This window comes from Schistocerca americana, chromosome X, assembly GCF_021461395.2.
Source record: "Schistocerca americana isolate TAMUIC-IGC-003095 chromosome X, iqSchAmer2.1, whole genome shotgun sequence".
In the NCBI taxonomy this organism is placed as follows: domain Eukaryota; kingdom Metazoa; phylum Arthropoda; class Insecta; order Orthoptera; family Acrididae; genus Schistocerca; species Schistocerca americana.
Window position 1 is genome coordinate 908,477,229 of NC_060130.1, and position 19,438 is coordinate 908,496,666.

Sequence of the window (19,438 nt, forward strand, 5' to 3'; positions counted from 1 at the left end):
TGTGTGTTGCACTGTTTCCTAGTTAATTAGTATTGAAGTTAGCCAATCAGGCTGTTGCATGTGCAAATTCAAGTGGCCCACCAGAGATGGTGTCACAAAATATGTTCTTCATTTGGTTTCCCCAAACCAAACTAGAGAGCTTTACAAAAATTGGAAATAGGATGGTAGTAAGGATTGAACCCAAACCAAAGGCTGAGCAGTCACATTCACTATCAGCTGCACTCTGGGAACAACTGACACTAATTGTAACTGGTGGACTGCTTGAATTTTCATGCATGATGCCTTGATTGGCTAACCTCAGTGCTATTTAACTTTGAAGTGGCACAACATATTGAATTTTTTTCTTAAAAATTATTTCTCAGCACAACCTGCACTAAAACACCATTACAAGCTTTTCAGACTGTTTCTAATCACCTTGTACAAGCCTTCATCATCTATGAACTTGAACACTAGTGTCCTCTGGTTTTATGCTGGCCTCAGAAAAACTACAGTCTTGGCACATACTTTGTGGTTCATAACTTGCTTTTCTTTTTTGTTTTATCATCTGTATGATGCATTGTTTTTGTGGAATTTGATAGAATTAAAGTACGATGTCCATGTGAAATGCGACCTCTTTAATTTCCTCATATTTGATGTTCCACTAATGTAGTATATTTCTGTTGTCTAAAGTTATCATATAAAGAAAACAACAATAAGTTACTAATAATGCTTTTGCTGATGTAGTTCCAATGCTACAGTTAGTTTTAGAAGCACATCTCTCTGCATATGTCCAAGGTGTCCTTTTGCATGATCACTGTGCAACTGTTTGGCCCGCATGTTTGCTGCAAATACAGCAATGGCGCTACTATATAATCTTTTCACTGGAATTGATAGTTCATGTCAATTTCAGTCTGAGCTACCTCATACACAGTTTTGCAAGCTTTCTTAGTTACTTTACTTGAATAATAAAACAATAATTTTCTTGTTAAAGTATAGACCAAAATATTAACACACATGGCACCAGCAAATTGAAATTCCTCCTACTTTAGTGGTAGGATTTATTGTTTGGGACTAGCTCTCCAGCAGTAGTAAGTACGTTATATTGTGCGCAGCTTCTGTTGAATTGAATTGAATTTTATTTGACCCTGTAAGATTACATTGTGTACAGTAAATGTATGTGTAGTATAGGACATGTCAAAGTATTAACATTCTTTATCACTTATTTTTCTACACCTTTAGCTTACATTTTTACATCACTGATAATGAGTAACAACATATACAAATTTAATGGCATAAGTATTCTGCAACACTGTAAAACTCTTTTTCAATGAGATAGCCTTTAAATTTTTTTGGACAGTCATTATGAAGTACACTGTCTTGCAGGTAAATGGGCAGACTTCTTAGTAGTCTGATACCAGAGTACTGGGGTCCTTTTTCTAGCATTGCCAGTCGGTGGGGTATGCTCCGTACTTCATTCTTCCTTCTTGTATTGTGGGTGTGTACACTAGCATTTGTAATCCAGTCCTCACTACCTTTTGTGATGTACATTATTGTTTTGTATATATACAACGATGAAAAAGTTAAGATACCTAAATTCTTGAAACAGTTTCTGCACGTTTCAGAGGTCTTTCTTCTTAAAATGGTCCTAATTGCTTTTTTTTTTTGTAATGTGAACACTCGTTTTGTCTCTTGTTTGTTTGAGTTTCCCCACACAGTCACTCCATACTGTAAGTATGGTTCGAAAAGTCCATGATACACTGTACACAGAAGGTTTTTTGTCTGAATACTGTGATAGCTGCATCATTAAGAATATGACAGAGCTCAGGTTCTTACAGACATTATTAATACGTTTTTTCCATTTCAGTTAATTATCCACAAGAATACCTAAGAATCTGCATTAATCAGCAAAATAACATTTGTTGTTTTTGCCTCCAGCTTTTCTCTTGTGTTTCCTGTGACCACATCCAGTATGTGTCTTCATATGTGGCAATTGTGGCTACATTACAATTCCTGTCCAGCAATGTCAACAGGGGGATACAGTTCAGTCCCAAGAGGGAAGAGTTTGGTAATGCACCAGCTCACCTATAACTGCCCAGCTTTCTGCTCGGTATCTTGTCCTGTACAGTAACTGTTTTAAATATATTTAGGGATTTCGAGAGCTCTTAAGCAGGTAAACATCAGAAGCCACCAAAGATTGTTGAATGGGCTTACAACGTTTTCCATTATAGAACTACATACAAGGGTTGGAACTTTAATGCTGGCAACTATTTATTTACAGCTCGTACAAAATAGATACGTGTTTCAAAGTTTTACTGGCCTTCAAAGTCGTCACCAGCATTGTGCATAACCCATTGCCAATGATGTGGAAGTTGTAGGATACTCTTAGCAGTGCCAGTTGTGTTGACCAACGAATTTGTAGCAGTTCTGAAGCAAATGCTGTGAAGTGTTTTCAGTTTAGAAATTGAGTTGAACTTATGAGGGCTTAAGTCAGGGGAGTGCAGTAGGTGGTATAGCACTTAGCAGCCCCATCAGTCAAAGAAATCAGTAACAGCTTGAACTGTACGTGCTTGAGCATTGTCCTGCAAAATGATGGTCAGGTCCTGCATCAAGTGTCATCACTTCTGCCTCTGTGCTGTTCGTTTTTGGAACACAACCTTTGACCAGTCAGAAGTAATGACACTTTCTGCAGGACCTGACCATCATTTTGCAGGACAGTGCTCAAGCATGTACAGTGCAAGTATGGCGAGAGTACTTAGTTGATATGACTATTTTCACATCTTTTGATTCATAACACGTTAAAAGTGCAAAATTATTTGCTATTGGCAGACTAGTGTTGTTATCATTACGATTAGCACGATGGAACTTTTTGGGCCTAATGAAGTTATCATTTTGTTCGGTTATGACAATTTCACTACACTCTGAATAGTCTTCTGTTACTTTATCAGACTACAGCACAACTAATATACCATATTTTAATAAGGCAGTCACACTTTCCTCTCGGTATTCCTGTTGCAAACATAGAATAACATGAAAATTGCAGTGCACATTTCCACAGTCACGGATTATGTTTCTCTCTTCTAAGGTATTTAAACATTTGCAATAGATCCATTTTTGGGACCACAAACATAACTTGACATCACATTTCATCTTATTACTATGTTTCACACACACAAGGTTTAAAAAGTCATAGTTTTCTGCAAATCTGGTAATTAGTACGCTTACACACACGGTCATGCAGAAAGAAAAAAAGGATGGGTGCAACACAGGTTGGGCGGTAAGAATTAGAACAAAACACGATAAATTTTTTAGCAGAAAAGTAATGTGTGTTATTTTTAAGGATATAGGGAAACAACCACTAACAAACATCCAGTTTATAAGAGAATTTAATGGATGTGCTATTATATCCTCAGTTTTTTTCTCTCAAAAATAGAGAGTCCATAAATGTCTTCTGATTTTGAGTAAGTTAGTATTGCTATTGCACTTTTATTATTGGTTACTTTTACCTCTTATCTTTTAGTGCCAGGAACTAAATCTTCAATATTTTGTAGGAAAAGAGTTTTCATGTTTTGAGTCATGGATGTTGTCATATTTACGATTGTGTTCAGCTGCAGCAGTGTTATTCATACTGCCAGCATGAACAAAGAATGTGTTGAAATCATCTGGTGTGATACCAGCATCACAGGAATTATTTTTGCTGATATCTTTACTTCTGCCCACATAAGTCCTGACAACAATTCAGGCTACTTTACATTTATTTTGCAACTTATTAATATAAACGTCATTAACATTGCACTTGCTTAATCTGACTGATTTCTGCCTTATATTTGTTCTTTAACTATATGTGGCTTGCTCTTTCTGCTCCACTATCCCTTGATTTGTCATAGGAAATTATTAACAAAGTTAATAGCTTTCGTAGATAGTGTGTGAACCGGTAATGCACAGATGTGAGACCATATATCCTGTCAGTTCCCTTATTTTTTCTCACTACTTTAGGGCAATTAGTTTTAAATATATCTGACAGTGCACTGACAGTTAATGTAAATGCATTTTCAATGTGAGTAGGCCTGCTTCCAAGCAGAATGCCATTCCAGTTTGTTGTCTTTAGCCAGGTTCTGGACTTAATTTCACTGGAATCAGATATAGACTTTTTAGTATTTAATTTAACTGAACACCTTTATGCACTGATATAATGTGTATTGAACAACCCTACTTGATAACTGATTTGTATCAACATTAGTAATTACATTGTCAAGGCAAGCAGTTTGTCTTGTCAAGTGATCGTTAATACAGAACAGGTCATGTGATCATAGCATACTGAGTGGTTAATGTGTATGTGTCCTTAGTCTTGTATCAGTACTCAAGCCACCAAAAATTAAAATTGTATATTTAGGCCATTTCTCAAAGTGTACAATCAGTTTCTGTAACCTGCACAGATATACCAATATCACTATCTGTTGTGCAGTTATACACGTACAATTGTAAGATTTTACATTGACAGAACAACACTACTGTTTCCAGTAAATTTTCTGTACAGTAATCATACACAGCAAGGGCACTGCAATGCAAGTCTATGCCACTACTAACATACACTGAGCACTCCCCCCCCCCCCCCCCCCTTTTCACAGTTTTGTATCCATCTACAGTAAACTATTATTAAGTCAAACACTGGTTGTACATAATTATAACTGCAATTGATATTCACTTGCCCAGTGTTCATTAATCTATATTACTGTAAAAAGACAAATCTGGAAATGTACTTGACTGATTTACTTGAAATGTTTGCACAATACCCTAATAAATGCTTAGATGCATATAGGCTACATTTTTTAAATTGTATATGGTAATGGGAAACACTGTTAGCAGAAATCTCAAAAAGGTCTTGACCAATTTATTTCAAATTTTTACATGATACCTTTATAAACATTCAGAGAGACACAGGCCATATATTCTTTTAAAGACCAACTACCAGTTTTCTGTTAAAACTGACTGTGCCAAAGAAAATGTTTGCCATGCTCTGCTGTGAAAATGTATAGTTTTGTTTTCTTTCTCACAATCAGTTTCAATTATGATAGCTGGGCACTTAAACTGCTAGACAAATTATTTCTTCCATATATGTTCTACCTCATTATATATATTTTAAATGCAAACTGTAAACACAAAACTATACTGTTTTGTTTTATTCCTTGCAGTCTGTTTTCACAGGAAACAGGAACATTGTATTTATGGTTTATGATTAGAATACTACTATGGAAACTAAAATTGTAATAACAAGCAAGGCTCAAGCTCAGAGAGAGAAGGGGGAGAGAAGAGATGGCCATTGGCAGGGAGGGAAGAAATGGATATAGAGAGGACAGAGGAGGAGATGGACAGAGAGAGGGGAAAGGAGATGGTAGGCGACAGGAGGGGAGAAGGAGATTAGGATGTATGTCCAATTCCCATACATATTTAGCAATTGTGAAGCAAAACAAACATGCAGTAGCTTGTTTGCTTTCACACATAGACTGGATACTTCCTCTTTTTTTTCCGTATACAGCTTGATTATTTTCACACACTGACTGACAACTTACTTTTAGTGTCTTAGCTCGACTCTTTTTTACACACTGACTGGTCACTTGTTTTCAACAAATTCACATGCTCAGGATATGTCAACTTGCCGTTTATATGGATAGGTGGGAATGTTTAGTTTCTTTTCTACAGTCCACCTGTTACAATCTTTTGCACCAGAATATAAAACTCCCTTTTAAACCAGGAGAAGTAAATTATTTCTACCTGTAGTACTGTGTTTGTGAATTGCCGAGTTCATTAAAGTTTCTGTTGTCCACAAATACCGTTAGGGAATATGTGTATTGGCATTTAAGTATAAGAAGCCTGAAGAGGCTTCAGCTAGATCTTCAGTTATCAGCTTTAATCTTGATGACATTGAGTGCAAATAAATGTTTATTTATGGATGAACATAAACAAACATCTTTCCTCCACCGACCATTTGAATTTAGTGGACAAATGATGTAGAGAGTGTGTTGGATCCCACTCTTATATGACATTTGGGGTAAAAACAAACAGGAGAATGTTTACAGAACTTGGCAATGTTAACACAGCAGTAGGCCTATTGCTTTGAAATTTCTACGATTGTGGTGAGATGGCCCCATCTTCATAACCAAGGTTGCTAACAAAGTTCTGTGTGGTGGCTCTCAACTTGGATGCAAGTCATCCTGGTGGTGGAAAATTTTCAATGCCAGTATTTGGGTGACAAAGGGATGAGAGGTGATGGGGTAACGTTCGTGATCACATTTTGCGCTAATGTCCTGGATTACATTTGTACCTTCTTACACTGTCTCTTGATGTGAAGGCATGTGACACTTTATGTTCTTCAGATTTAGAGTTGAGCTCAGCAGCCGCAACGTACTTTTTGAGAACAGTAGGCCCATGGACCAGCACTGGGTTTCATCCTACCGCAAACCAACTCCATTACAACCTCACCGAGTGCAGTGACACTTGATTCCTACATCTGCTCTCCTGTGCTCATTTCCTGAGTGTGTTACAACTTTCATTTTGATGATGAACACAAGATTATCATCTGACATCTATACATCGCTTTGTTTCTGCAGCAGTTCAGTGCGCCAGTCTTACCTGCAAGAAGTTTTACCCAAACTTATTTACCTGCAGATGCAATGAAATTTACTGCACTAAAGTACTTCCAAGAAAGATATTTTCTTCAATATTACAACCAATTGTACAGCTAAACTTTTTAAATATATCCTCAAGTATTAGGCCTACACTTCAGCTAACATAATATACAAATTGTCAAATTTTTAACTGGAATATCTGTAAATCCCACTCTCTTCCTTGCACCTAATCAACCTCAACACATCTAGATATACATCTGACTGGATGTAATCAGTCTTAATGCATCTACTACATCTACAACCACATATAAGGAAATCATTACTAATTACTACAAGGCATAAGATTTTGTGGGATTGTATATGTTTCACAAGACAAATAGAATTTTCATTACCAGAACAAGTAACGCAAAACATTATCTATAATCTCTCTCAGATCACATTGGCAACTCGAGTTCAGATACTCACAATCACTTTGAATACTTACGCTTCAAGTTATCGCTGTTTTAAACAGAGTATGCCTACTCAGGCATTCCCTACAATCTACGTCTACAGGATGTTCTCTCCCAGGTAATGTAGATACTTAGACACGGAGGGAACTGCATCTGGAAAATCACAAGGATTATTATAGCTTTCCAGTAGAAGTGGGCAAAGCATGTAGACCTACGTGTTATCAAATATTTTTCACAACTGTAGGCCTATTTCAGGTAACTTGCATTATTTAATCACTGACTTCCTCTAAAATGTTCCTACATAAAAGGAGAGTAAATGCTTCAACACAATAGCAGATACAACATCAAGATTGAGAGAGAAGTATCACAGATAGTAAATGGGGATAACAGCAATTAATAAAGACAAACATTGACTTCTACATTTTTTGTTTTCGAAGTACACAGCAAAATTGATCTCTGAACTGTCAAACAGCTTTAAACTTGTTCTTCAATTTCTCCTTAACCACATTTATTCTTTTAGTACAGATAGTCTGTTTTCAATTTTTGAGATACATGTAAATCAAAATTGGTGCAAATTTACTTAATATACACTGTTCAGAAAAGTGGGCTTTACAAATTGTTATCCCTTCTGGAAATCAAGACAGTGAATAGAATTTGTATTCCAATTTTTCTGGTTGTCCACTAAAAATGCATACAAGTGACTGTGGACATCTGTTAAAAAGGATATCGGGCTGCCACTTCCATACAATAATTTTATGTTTAAGGTATCAGATGCCCAGAAATTTTTAAATACGTGATCCTCTGTAATTGCTGATGAAAACAGTTGTTTTACAGTCATCACAGTTGATTTCAGGTATTCCTCCCATGTTTTGCAAAATGTAATCAGCTACATACGTTAATGCTTGTCTGTCATTGCTTACATCAGCCTCTTCACCATCACTGACACCACTGCTGCATTATCAGCAAGGACACTATATAAAACATTTTCATCAGTTATGAAAACATCTTTTCTGGAGTCCAGAAAGCTGTCATGTAATTGCCTTAAATTGCATAATGGCATACAACTAACATATTCACAATTATGTAATGAATTTATAGGTAAGGATAAGTAACTGTTTTCAGTGTTGCTACGGACTGAAGGCAGGTTGGGATGGTGTTTGAAACACCGTGTTGCCTCATACTACAGAAAACATTCTCCAGTGGGTCTTGAGTAAAGGTCCTCATACTTAAAAAATTGAAGCCATTAAAAAAAATCTGCACTAAATGAACATCAGTGATTATTGTAGTTTGCCACCCACTTATGAAACTGGACATTTTGTCTTGCCTCTCCCTGTTCCTAACTGCAACACTTTCTATTTATCCAATTCCTTTAATACACTGTACCACATTTCAGTATGTGGTGCCCCTGGAGAGAGGGCACGCTTACAAAATTTAATACCTTGTGGATAATAATGGGAGCTGTCTAGTGAATTGAACAGGCAATCTATCTTTTCAACAAATTGTGCAGTGTATATTAACATCTGCAGGTAAAATATTAAATGCTACATAGGTCTCAATAACAACAGCAATTCTAACTAAGCTGGGCTGCATGTGTCGTAACTTCCATTTTAGTAAAAGAATCCTTAAAGTCAAAATGACTCCTCTGCAATTTTGGCAAGTCTTAAACATTTTGTCCTGATGCAGAAGAAAAGTCCTCTGAATAAATTCAAAACTGGCCTCCTTTTTAAACCCAAACTGCATTTTATTTCTAGTTGAGTATTTCTAGTATACTTTAATAGGTGTGGGACATCATAAATGACTGCAATAGGTAAAAAATGAAATGGACTGGATTCACTTGTTTACTGACTGCATAGTCCCTTCAGTGCTCCCCGGTTGGCTGCACTCTGATGACAAATTGTATGAACTGCCATCAGCTCTATTTGCAGTTGCTTATAACATAGATAATAAGAACTTTTAAAGTAGTACCTAGAACTGAGCTCTGAGTGAAGAGATATGCGGCTACCTGCCTCCAAATTTTGCATATGCCTCTGACCAGACTACCAACACATCATGGTCTGCACATATATTTGCCCTTCTTATATCGTGAAACCCACTGATTTGCTGCTTATTCACATCATAATAAAAAATTGTCTCCAAAGACACTTCATCAAGGAACAAAGCAAAATATTTATCATTGTTGTGCACTGCCTTGGCTTCTGCTTTTATTACATTCATCACTGCAGGACTCAATCCTGGCTTGGAAGGTGCAACACACAACAGAGGTTTCATATGAGTCACAGAAGGAAGGCAAAAATGAACTAACAAATACCTGTATGGGCAAGGGTTTTGCTTGTATAAGGACAGAGCAAATACCTTGTCTTCATATGTCCATTACCTAGCTCTTGTTGCTGCTATCGTACAAAGCTTTAAGCGGTTTTCATTCATTTTTTCCCATGATGTAGCTTTGTTTTAAGTTCTGGTAGCCCTGTTAAAGCATTCCTATGAATCTTGGACTTTTTCGATTATCTGAGTCTTAAGTCTGCTTTTGAAACTCCACTAGCCAAAACTCCCTCCGCCTTCACAGCTTACAAGGACTACTCCACATCAGATGCAACTCTTTAGTTTGTCTTGGAAATCTGTAGAAATACATATTGTTAACTTTCTCCATTTAACCTACGTAACATGCAGATGAAAAACCCCGGAATTTATAGTAGTATTCAACGTCAATTTCTTGAGTGGATTATTCTGAAAGACGCAAAATTCCTTACTACATTCACTAGAAACAACTGTTGATGACATATCAGTCGTATTTAAAGAAACAAAAGGAAACCACACAAGTTGATTCGCGATTTCCATATAGCTATCACCGCTGTGGGGCTGTGTAGATGCTTTATTTGCGAAGGTTTCCACCATACTCCTAAGTTGAAGATGGGTGGGATAATCAAATGTAAACGATCTCATTATGGTACCGAGTCTTAGAGGATGGCTCTGTTAATTATACGGTTTATTATTTAAAACAGATACCAGCCACACGCATAATTTAAAGAATGTTATTTAAAGCACATCAATGCCGGTTTGGATTTGTCACAATTCCATATTACGATGTCTGTGAAAGATTTTATTACTTTTCTGCTATCGCTTCGTTCTGCAATCGTTATTGCGTACCACTATAAACAAAACGTTTTGTATTTGTGAACTTTCAACAGATTTTTTTTCTTTTTAACCGTAATAGGAACACACAAGACATGACCGTAAAGTAAAATAAAACATGAAATATATCGAAAACATACTTGGTGTGCGTAAGTTTTCGGCACACTGCATGCTTTATTTAACTTAATATCATTCCATTTGTTTATATGTAGCTTAAAATGAAAAAAATTCTCTTCCCAGTTAATCGGATTTCGAATGAAGAAATTTTAATTTTAGGGCAGAAAATGTACACTGCGAAACGAGGCCTTAGCAGGAAAGTAAGAAAATCTGTAGGCGCCATCTTACACGGATTTGTGCTATCGCTTCGTTCTGCAATCGTTATTGCGCACCACTATAAACAAAACGTTTTGTATTTGTGAACTTTCAACAGATTTTTTTCTTTTTAAACGTAATAGGAACACACAAGACATGACCGTAAAGTAAAATAAAACATGAAATATGTCGTAAACATACTTGGTGTGCGTAAGTTTTCGGCACATTGCATGCTTTATTTAACTTAATATCATTCCATTTGTTTATATGTAGCTTAAAATGAAAAAAATCTCTTCCCAGTTAATCGGATTTCGAATGAAGAACTTTTAATTTTATGGCAGAAAATGTACACTGCGAAACGAGGCCCTAGCAGGAAAGTAAGAAAATCTGTAGGCGCCATCTTACACGGATTTGTAATAAATCCGAAATCGGTGATGGTTTGATTCCAATAAACTTTTCTGAACCATAATTGTGGCTGGCTGCTTATTAAATTCTAAATTTTATAACTATACTGCAGCCATGGTTGCGGCAATGACTACTTACAACCTTCCCCTCGCAAAATCAGTCCCTAAACAACTTGAGTCATCCCTTTTACAGCTTTCTTTAATGGCCAACCCTCCTCCTTTATCCGGGCTTGGGACCGGCAACAGCTTCCGCAAATATACTCAACTCACTGTACAGAAGCTGCAGGCGGAGTTAAAGGGGGTTAACAACCATTTATCATTACGCATAACAAAGATAACGCGGCTTTGTATTGTAATTATCGTTCTGTATTTAAATTTCTCTCTCTCAAAGTGCGTGAGGTACAGAGTCGGATATTTAAAGGAGAAAGAATGCCGAGACAAACGAGTGTGGAACCAATGCAATGAAATTTATAGCTCTTTTATTCCTGTGGGCGTAACGGTAGCAGTTCCTGGCATAAATAATTTACTTTTTGTCTCAAGTTTTCTACAGAAATAGTGTGGTACTTCAGTAGTTTAATAAAATTTTACAATGACAGCTCAGCAAGCACTCGTTACTACGTGTTTCGTAACGTCTGCACGAGATGGCAGCACGAGTATCCTCTATCTCTGACAACTAGCAGCAGTGATCTCCATAGTATAGAGATCACTGAGTAGCAGACGTAATGTACATCTGTGGTACAACTATATTTTCGCGGAGCTCATCGGATTTCAGGATATTTACCACATCTTTTAAATAAATGTTCGTCCAGATGAAACGCAAAGACAAGAACCACTGGACACGTCCAGCAAATTTTTCTATTTGCCTTTTTATTATTTATTTATATGCACGAATAGCCCTCCTTGAGGATACGATAAATGGACTGATTTGATTTGATTGATTTATTATTGGTCGATTTATTATTGGTCCTGTAGGTCATACAATTTGTACAACAAAGCACATCATGATATAGGACAAGTCAATTTGTAAAATTATGTTAAGAAGGTATACGACGAGAGATGACAGTAGTGGTACGTAACTCACATAGTAGAATACATATAGGATATATAGACAAAATATAAAAAAGGTGGTGCATACTTCACATAGCAGAATACATATAAGAGATACAGACAGAATATGAGTGACAAACAATAATTAAATTATCTTACTAAGTAGAAACATCTACAACTGAATAAACAGCTTATTGCAAATAATTAAAATTTTGTTTCAAGAAATTCATGTACGGAATAGAAACTGATTTAGTAGCAATTTCCTTAATTTAATTCTCATTATTTCTGGGTTTTTGATTGTTTTTATGTCTGTTGGGAGGTGGTTGTATATTTTAATGCCCATACATTTAACCCCATTCGCATATAATTGTGTGTTGTGGGCTATAATTTGTAACTGTGTTTTGTTTCTGATGTCATGCGTGTGGCGGTCTGCATTTCTGTCGAGGGCATCCAAGTGCTGTACTGTAAAACAAGCTAGTTCCAATATATAAGGGCATGGCAGTGGCAGGATTTTTGGCTGTTGAAATAGTGGTTTACAGTGTTCAGTTCTTTTTTTACATTTCATTATTCTTACTACCTGTTTTTGTAACTTGAAAACTGTGAGAGACTCAGAGCTCTTTCCCCAGAAGATTAGGCCATAGATCAAGACAGACTCATACAGGGCATGGTACACCAGCTTCAAGGTATCTACAATGGCTGTGTCTTTTAATGATCATAATAGATAGCAGGTTTTACTAAGCTTTTGTGACAATGCCTCAATATGTGGTTTCCAATTTAGTGTGTTACTGATGGTAAGTCCAAGAAATTTGGTGTCCTGCCTGTTCATAATGTCATCTTTGCCGATAACTATAACTGCATTGAAGGGGGTTTTATTTTGTCTAGTATGGAAGTTCGTACTTACAGTTTTTTGAGTATTTATGAGTAGTCTATTTGCTTCAAACCACGATTGTAAATGACAAGTAGTTTCATTAACTGCATCTTGCAGTGTGTCACCTCTACTGGTTATCAGGATATTTGTGTCGTCCGCATACAGAAAGGAACTGGCATTTGGTATGTGTTCTGGGAGATCACTTATGAACAATATGAAAAGAACAGGGCAAGGACAGATCCCTGAGAGACGCCATTTGTTGTATGTAGTATATCTGACCTGCAGTGCCTGAATGTCTCTGATTTTCTTATTTCTACATATTGCTTTCTTTGACTAAGGTAGCTATGGAGCCAATTGTGGACTACACCTCTAATCCCATACATATGGTCTTATGGAGTTTCATAAGCAGCAGCTTGTGGTCGACCATGTCAAAGGCCTTGGACTGATCAAGAAATATACAGACAGCAGGTTGTTTATGGTCAATGAAACTTGAGCACTTTTCTAGAAATGCATACAGAACATGTGTGGTGGACCTATTTTTCCGAAATCTGTGTTGGGAAGATGTGATTATGTTGTTAGAATTTAAACATATTTGTAATCTAGTTAACATACAGTAGTCAAATATTTTTGACAAGGCATATAGTATAGCAAGTGGCCTATTGTTTGTCACGTCCGTTTTCTCTCCCTTCTTGTAGAGAGGTATAATTGTAGCAAGTTTTAGCTGGTCTGGAAATGTTCCCTCTAGAAATGAGGTATTTATGATATTTGACAGGGGTCCACTGATGTAATTTGAACACTTATGAAGTAAGAAGCAGGGTATCAAATCATGCCCTGCAGAATAAATCTTTTTGACTCTTTTTTTAATAATATCTTCAATTTCATGCGGTGTTGTAGGAGATAGGAAAAAGGAGTTCAGAGGAGTATTATGTTTGAAACAAGACTGTGCAGTGTTTGGAGAGTTAGTCAGGAGATTTGTGGGAGGAGAGTGAACAGTATGTAAAGAGTTGATTAGGAGATTTGTGAAACTTTCTGAAAAATAGTAGTTGAATTTATTGGCAATTTTATGTGCATTTTCAGTCTTTTGTCCTTCTATATTTAGTGTGATTTTATCCTCTATCCTTAACTTTCTACCAGTCTGTTCATTTATTATACCCCAGATGCACTAAAAAAGCTCATAATGCTAAAACAATTAGGTGCTCTTCCAACATTTATTGGAAGAGCACCTAATTGTTTTATCATTATGAGCTTTTTTAGCGCATTTTATAAATCTCCTGTATGTGTTTTTGTAATTTTTATAGTATACCTTGAACTCTTTGGATTTGCCACTGTCGAGTTTGCTAAGTCTCTGCAGCAGCCTCATCTTTTCTGATAAAGTTTTAATACCTTTTGTGACCCAAGCATTCTGTTTTTTGTTAGTGATAGTCTTTGTTTTCTCTGGGAAATGGCAATTAAAGTAATATTCAAATATCTGCAGACAATTGTCATATTTTTCATTTGTTGTTGAGGAAGTAAATACACTTTGCCAGTCTTCTTTCTCTAAGCTAAGTACAAAGTTGTTTATGTTGCTATCACTATAACTTCTACATTTAATAACTGTTTCTCCTGATGGGAGTACATTGAATGGTGGATTAAAATATATTGTTAGTGCACTGTGATCTGAAAAACCAACATTTATAATTTTTACTGTGCAATCAGTGTTAGTAGCAACCTGATCAAGACAGCTGTTTAATCTTGTAGGACATATAACTTTCATATTTAAGTTGAATGACATCATTAAATTTACTAATTGGGACTTTCAAGCAGATTCTTCAAGGAAATCAATGTCGACAGCTTCTTTGTGTTAATTTTCGTTACTTCCAGACTTCCTTCATCCTTCCAGATTGTTATTCCATTTATTCCTGAGTCCACTTTCTTCCGATTGCAGACCTCATCTTTTTTCCCATGAAATTCTGCCTTTTGGGTTGCTTCCCTAAGAAGTATTATGTTATCTATTATTGCTTCCCTAAGAAGTATTCTGTTATCTATTACATTCATTCTAAGTCCAGTGTATTTCATATCATTGTCAATTTCAGTGAACAGTGTAGGTTTGGATTTGTAGCTGGTTAGTAACTTGAAGGCCTGCTTCATTGGCCTCTTAGTATCCATTCGGTATATGTGCCCATAAAATTGTAATCTTCTTTTTCTCATCACATCAATTAGCATTTCCACTTTCAAATAGAGCTATTTATAGTTCTATATATTTTTTGTCATTTTATGTACAATACTCTGCTTTCCATAGTATCTTTCCTTTTGTACTGCTTGTTATCAGTTCTCCTAGGTACTGGTATTTAAAGAAGTTTGTTTTAGATGTTGTGTTGTGATGAATTAAGATGTGGAAGGGTATCATTGATGTTTTTCATGAAGTGTGTTTTTTCATATGATACTTTAGCCCTAATTTGCCTGCTTCTGTCTGTAGTTCTGTGATTTGTTCTTTAGCACTATCTAGTGAGTCAGTAATTAATGCCATGTGATCTGCAAAAGTTATAAAGTCTGTGGTTATTTTATTTGGGTTTCTCCATCGTTTATTTACGGAGATACCGCGGTCAATCTTATAAGACATCACACACATCAATAATGTGTACTTAGTACCTATATATTGGTTTTAGTCTGTTATTTGATTAACATGGGATATGGGGATATATCACACAATATTTATCACCACTTTTTTCAGAATATTTTACGATATCGTATTTACTTATACATCTCGGAATGGAAGTGTGTGTATTTACAAGCAGTGCCATGCCTTGTATCGAATATATTGAAGTCTTCTGCCTTACTTACTAGCAATTCAACCACACAATTTAATGTCAAAGTAGCTTATGTTAATATATTTCACCATTTTGTTGAATATGCTAATTGCACTCATCAGTATTCCATCGTGCTCAGGTAGTTACTAACACATACTGTGTGGTTACCGAGTGGCCAACAGAAAACAAGATCAACAGCTGTAAATTATCAGTGTTTGTGGATCATGTAAGCAGGGAAGATACAGTCAAGCTAGCAGGAGTTGATGGCATACCCAGCAGAAACTTGCGGTTCTTCCTGCCAAATATTGCTGACCCCGTCACTTATTATGCAACTCCTCATTACAGACAGGCATCTTTCCTGATCAGCTAACAACATCCAAAGTGATTCCAATTCTCAAAGTTACTGGCAAACATAAAGTGATAAACTGTCGCCCCATTACATTAACAGCCTGTTTTTCAAAAGTATTAGGAAAATAATGTACATTAAGTTAATACAGTTTATAAACAAAAATGGATTATTAGCCAGTCCTCATTATGGTTTGCAAAGTAAGAAATCAAGTAAGATGGTAATCGACGAACATATAACCACTGTTTTAAAAGCCATTGATGGAAAAACAACAAACAGCAGGTGTATTTTTAGATTTATCTAAAACTGTTGACATGGTAAACCACAGAACACTTATAAATAAGCTTTGAGTACTATGGTAGTATGGGATTAGCAATTCAATTCATTTATTCATTTCTCAGAGACTAGAAAAAAAAAGTGTGCATTAGAAATGTAGATGGAAAAGTAAGAATACCTGTCAGAAGAACACCCAGTCAACTTTGTGGTACCTCAAGGGTATTTTAAACAATAAATTATGGCTGGATAACTCTGTGGTTCACCTTCTCACTACAGAGCATAGACCAAACAACATTTTGTTGATAGGACTTTCATATGGTTGCAAAAAAAGGACAATTTTTGTAGAGGGAAACATTCCACGTGGGAAAAATATATCTAAAAACAAAGATGATGTGACTTACCAAACGAAAGCGCTGGCAGGTCGATAGACACACAAACATACACATGAAATTCAAGCTTTCACAACAAACTGTTGCCTCATCAGGAAAGAGGGAAGGAGAGGGAAAGACGAAAGGATGTGGGTTTTAAGGGAGAGGGTAAGGAGTCATTCCAATCCCGGGAGCGGAAAGACTTACCTTAGGAGGAAAAAAGGACAGGTATACACTCGCACACACACCCATATCCAACCGCACATACACAGACACAAGCAGACATTTGTAAAATGTCAAATACACAATGTCACATACACAGACACAAGCAGACATTTGTAAAATGTCAAATGTCTGCTTGTGTCTGTGTATGTGCGGTTGGATATGGGTGTGTGTGCGAGTGTATACCTGTCCTTTTTTCCCCCTAAGGTAAGTCTTTCCGCTCCCGGGATTGGAATGACTCCATACCCTCTCCCTTAAAACCCACATCCTTTCGTCTTTCCCTCTCCTTCCCTCTTTCCTGATGAAACAACCGTTGGTTGCGAAAGCTTGAATTTTGTGTGTATGTTTGTGTTTGTTTGTGTGTCTATCGACCTGCCAGCGCTTTCGTTTGGTAAGTCATATCATCTTTATTCTGAAACATTTTGTCAATAATTACTTTCTATATGCCTTAAATTCAGCTTGAATTATATTCAGGCCTGCAGGAGCCACAAAATACATAGGTATTCAGTCAATAAATTCCCCATCTACTGATTTTATAGTTACAAGCTCAACACTTATAACTTTTAACACTGGATAAATCAGGGATTAATACACTGTTCTAGTTTAAATTTCTTTGATGCTGGGCCTATTAAATGGTTGCTTGATCAAAATGTGTCTCTCTCCTCTCCTCTCTTCTCTACCACATTAGGCCATGCATTGCAGTGAAAACTTTTGGGCTGTCTGTGTCTTCCATGCCGGGTGTAGAATACTCGGTGTTGCAACTGCCTAAATGTAGAAAACACACATCAGCTTTATGTGAGAAGAATGCACATTCTACATTGTGTGAACTCATGGAAGCTTCAGAGCTGAGAGACCTGGAAGGTACTTAATGCAAAGATATGTGAAGTTAATGTGTTATGTGCTGAGGAGTAATTCATCATAACATATTACAAGATAGCAGTTCTGAACTGAAGAGGGAAGTGTCTAAGCATAACGAGTTGAACATAACACTTGAGCTGTTACAACACTTACACTTCACTGCTACTTCAGGAGACCGGAACCATGTGGCTACCCATACTACTGCCCCCAACATCATGGCAAATGTGGGTGATGACCTTGGCCAACAGCTGCTGCAATATTTCCCAGTGCTAATGGACCCAGTTATTAGCGAAGAGCAAAAGAAGCCATACAACTCATCACCATATCTTAACAGCACCAGGGCAACTGGACACTGCCAGACCTCGGTGGTTAATCCCAATAAGTTACATGCTGCACAATTTGAGTTCGAGAAGGTGATTTCTAATGGATATGTGACACAATCTCACAGATGGTACAGAATAAGGATAGCTCATGAAGAATGTGTGGCAATTATAGGGGCTTAAATGCTTGCACCATTCCAGGCAGATACCTGGTTCCCATGTTGCCAAATGTAACAACAGTGTGGCGGACACTTGTGTTTTTTTAGCATAACAGATTGTGCAAGGGCTTTCTCACAAATCCCCATGCCTCAAAACAATGAGCATAAAACTGCAGTGACAATCCTCTTTGCTTCGGAGGAGGTACAGTTTCTAGACTGTGCAGCCTTTCTCATGGGCATTTCACCTCTTCCTGAGAAGGTCAACAATAATGTGCAGATGCCTCTTGACTCCAACATTTAAAGGCCATAGATGATATCTTGGAATTTTGAACTGTTATAGGTGACACTTGTTACATTTTGCTGAGGTATATTCATGGTCAGAAAAAAACAGTACACCTTGAACGAGGTAGGGCATACATATTCACAAGACCTGTACATTAGTATGTTCTGCAGAAATGATTACCATTTGAAACACATTGGTCCGTGGGTTTGAGGCCAACACCGATATCATGGCGCAACACCATCCACTGGTAGAATGTGCTTGCGCATCTCTTTGTAATTATAAACCGAAGGTGATGGATCAATGTGACTTGAGCAGATGTGCAGGATGCCTCACAGATGTTTGCACAAACTGTACCATCAAATCAGTGTGTTTGAAAGAGGGCGAGGGCGCATTATTGGCATGAGAGAATGTGATGCATCCATCTGGGAAATTGCTGCTCATATAGGACCAAGTGTTTATGCAGTGCAATGGGTGCGTGCAGAATAGTTTATAGAAGGTCACAGAACACGACGAGATGGGTAAGATCGCACCACCCAGACCAATGGATTTCAATTTTGCTGACTATGGCAGAGAGGTACAAAAGGTGTCAGTCTCTTTCACCCAGGCCATTACCACAGACAGGAGTAGCAATTTGAGAGCCTACTGTTCAGAGAGCTCTGAGAATGTGCAGTTGCAAATATATTCAAACCACAAGCTGTCATCCTGCCAGTAACAGGGTAGCAGAGCGTATGTACAGCACATTGGAGGTGGTATTGGCTTGCTGTATGGAAGTCTCATTAGACGTACTGCCTTTAGTACTATTAGGGCTACATATTTTCCTGAAAGGGGAATTCAGTTGCTTGGCTGTTCAGCAAATCTATGGCGAGCAGTTATTAGTCCTAAGTGAATTTTCTCCTCCACACCTGACCATGAGCTATTGATTGGGCAGTCCAATGCATTCTTGCATAAACTGCTCTAGCACATGCAACAGCTCTTGTCAAAGAATCCAGGCTGACATTGTGACAGACACA

General features: G+C 37.1%; 1 protein-coding gene and 1 long non-coding RNA gene across 7 annotated transcripts in view; one reads left to right on the forward strand and one right to left on the reverse strand.

The window, feature by feature from the left end:
• Positions 1–4,873: 4,873 nt before the first annotated feature.
• LOC124555306 lies at positions 4,874–11,153 on the reverse strand. Of its 5 annotated transcripts, none has more exons than XR_006968532.1 (4): positions 9,799–10,129; positions 9,360–9,666; positions 7,087–7,204; positions 4,874–6,606 (listed from the first exon to the last, which is right to left on the reverse strand). It is a non-coding gene; the product is annotated as an uncharacterized LOC124555306 (long non-coding RNA). The 5 variants fall into 5 exon arrangements; XR_006968534.1 differs by having other exon boundaries at positions 4,875–6,606; positions 9,426–9,666; XR_006968533.1 differs by having other exon boundaries at positions 4,875–6,606; positions 9,404–9,666.
• A 578-nt stretch (positions 11,154–11,731) lies between these two features.
• Positions 11,732–19,438, forward strand: part of LOC124556658 — a 149,719-nt gene continuing 142,012 nt past the window's right edge. The window contains exons 1-2 of one of the 2 annotated variants that reach the window (XR_006968648.1): positions 11,877–11,964; positions 13,154–13,332. The gene's annotated coding sequence lies outside the window, so the exon portion shown is untranslated. Of the gene's footprint in view, positions 11,965–13,153; positions 13,333–19,438 lie in introns of those variants that run through there. The other variant, XR_006968647.1, reaches the window with a different exon arrangement.